Here is a 2,629-nt window from a genome sequence, read left to right as displayed (position 1 = left end):
AATTATACCAATTTGACAACAGTTACATAGAGGTCACTATATATAAACTTCAGGTAATTATATCAATTTGACACCATTTACCTAGAGGTCACTATACACAAAAATAAGGTAATTATATCAAGTTATATCAATTTTGACGACATCTACACAGAGGTCACTATATATAGAAATAAGGTAACAATGTGAATTTTGACGATGCTTTCACAAGATCACTGTATATAAAAATAAGGTAACTATATCAATTTTGATGATGTTTACATAAAGGTCACTCACTCACTCAATCAATCAATCAATCAATCAATCAATCAAAGCCTTAATCCCATAAGTGGAGTCGGCTGACATGAACCAAATTTGATTATTCCGTGTAGTCATCGACATAAATCTTCCTCCTCTATCCCTCGTGATCTAATGCTTCATCCTCATGCACATCCATACACTTCATATCCTTCCTAACTCCTTCCAACCAAGTCATTTTCGGTCTCCCTCTCCCTCGTTTAACCCTTCCATGGTCCCACTCTTCCACTCTTCGCACCAGTGCACCCTTGGGTCTCCGTCTTATATGCCCAAACCAATGCAGGCGATTTTCCCTTAGTTTATCTGCAATGCCTGCCACACCTACTTTCTTGCGAATAACCTCATTTCTAATTCTATCTCTTAGAGTGTTCCCACACATCCACCTTAACATGCGCATTTCTGTAACCTCCATCTTCTTAAGGTGCTCCTTCTTAGAAACTCAACATTCTGTACCATAGAGCAACAATGGTCTTATGGCAGTCTTGTAGAACTTTCCCTTCAATTGTAAGGGAATGCTTCGGTCGCATAACACTCCCGTGGCCGCTCTCCATTTAAGCCACCCCAACTTAATCCTGTGGGCCACATCTTGATCAACGTCACCATTCTTCTGGATAATCGACCCTAGATACTTAAAATATTCACTCATGGTCAAATCATTTCCATCCAAACTCACCACTTCATTGCTTGTCCCCCTCTAAGTACCAAAACGACATACCAAATACTCAGTCTTACTCCGACTTAGCTTAAACCCTCTAGATTCCAACCTTTGCCTCCATTGCTCCAACTTGGCATTAACCCCATCCTTAGTTTCATCCGCCAAAATGATATCATCTGCGAACAACATACACCATGGAACCTCATCTTGAATTGGTCTAGTTACTTCATCTAGAATTGTTGCAAAAAGAAAAGGGTTTAATGCAGACCCTTGATGCAATCCGATTGTAATAGGGAAATCTTTTGTTAACCCTCCACATGTCCTCACATTTGTTAACACATCCCGATACATATCCTTAACCAGGTCCACGTACCTTCGTGGGATACCTTTCTTCAATATTGCCCACCAAAGTACCTCTCTTGGCACCTTGTCATAAGCCTTCTCTAAATCAATAAATACCATATGAAGATCCTTCTTCTTTACCCTATAAAACTCCATAATTTGTCTTATCAAATGGATTGCTTCCATAGTAGATCTCTCCGGCTTAAAACCAAACTGGTTATCCGAAATGCTTGTGCATGCTCTCAACCTATGTTCAATCACCTTTTCCCACAACTTCACAGTGTGGCTCATAAGCTTGATCCCTCGATAGTTAGAAAAATCTTGAGCGTCTCCTTTGTTTTTATAGACTGGGACCAAGGTGCTCTTCCTCCAATCTTGCGGGATCCTTGTAGCCGTCCATATCTTGTTGAAAAGGTTTGTTAACCAATCAATACCAATCTTACTCAAACACCTCCACACCTGAGTGCAATTGCGTTCTTAGGCTTCATCTTCTTCAGTGCAATCTCCATCTCTACTCTCCCAATCCTCCGCACATACTCCATGTTGATTTCTTCATCACACATGGAGGTATCTCCTATCACAACTCCATTACTTCCATTAAACAATTCATCGAAGTACCCCTTCCACCTATCCTTGATTCCTCCTCTTGTACTAGCTAGGACTATTTGGTTCTTATCTTTGACACACTTCACCATGCCAATATCCTTCTTTGTCACCTTGGTATCTATATAATTGATAACTATATACAAATAGTGGTCACTATGTATAAAAACAAACATATCACTACATGTCAAAAAAGATTTACTATATGTAAGCCTATGTACGATTTGAACCTACATTCCATGTGTACCCGTAATTACACATTGCTCGACCAGTTGAGCTAATAGGATTTCAACACACCAACCTAGAAAAAACTACCTCATCTTCGTATTTATTTAAAATCATAATTTTTTTTAAGAATTCCAATTAACACCAAAAGCAACACCACAATTATTACGATGATCATAGATATGGGCACACATTGCTCTGTTGTCTCATCGTATTGGATTAAGTGTTGTAAAATATACTACTCCAAACTTCTCCTCATGGTCATTGTATTAAGTGTTAAATTAGCACTGAACCCACATACCAACAATGATATACAAGGAAATCTGTAATTTTTCAATAACCATTGCTCTTTATATTGATGTTTGGTGTAAAACAATGCAACTATTTTTCACAACTATACCAATTTATTTTGTTGTCTAGCAATAATCCAGCATCAGCTATGTAGTATGAGCGTCAATTATATACCAAGCATCATTGAATAAAACTTTGAAATAGTACTAGAAGAAAGTT

The 2,629-nt window shown here is 38.2% G+C and overlaps 1 pseudogene; it reads right to left on the bottom strand.

Annotated features, from left to right (window-relative positions):
* Nucleotides 1-293: 293 nt before the first annotated feature.
* LOC110694550 lies at nucleotides 294-1,101 on the bottom strand (annotated as a pseudogene).
* Between the last annotated feature and the right edge of the window lie 1,528 nt (nucleotides 1,102-2,629).

This window comes from Chenopodium quinoa, unplaced genomic scaffold (genome assembly GCF_001683475.1).
Source record: "Chenopodium quinoa cultivar QQ74 unplaced genomic scaffold, ASM168347v1, whole genome shotgun sequence".
Lineage (NCBI taxonomy): Eukaryota > Viridiplantae > Streptophyta > Magnoliopsida > Caryophyllales > Amaranthaceae > Chenopodium > Chenopodium quinoa.
Note: the sequence above shows the minus strand (reverse complement) of the source record. Positions and strands in the feature narration are given on the sequence as shown.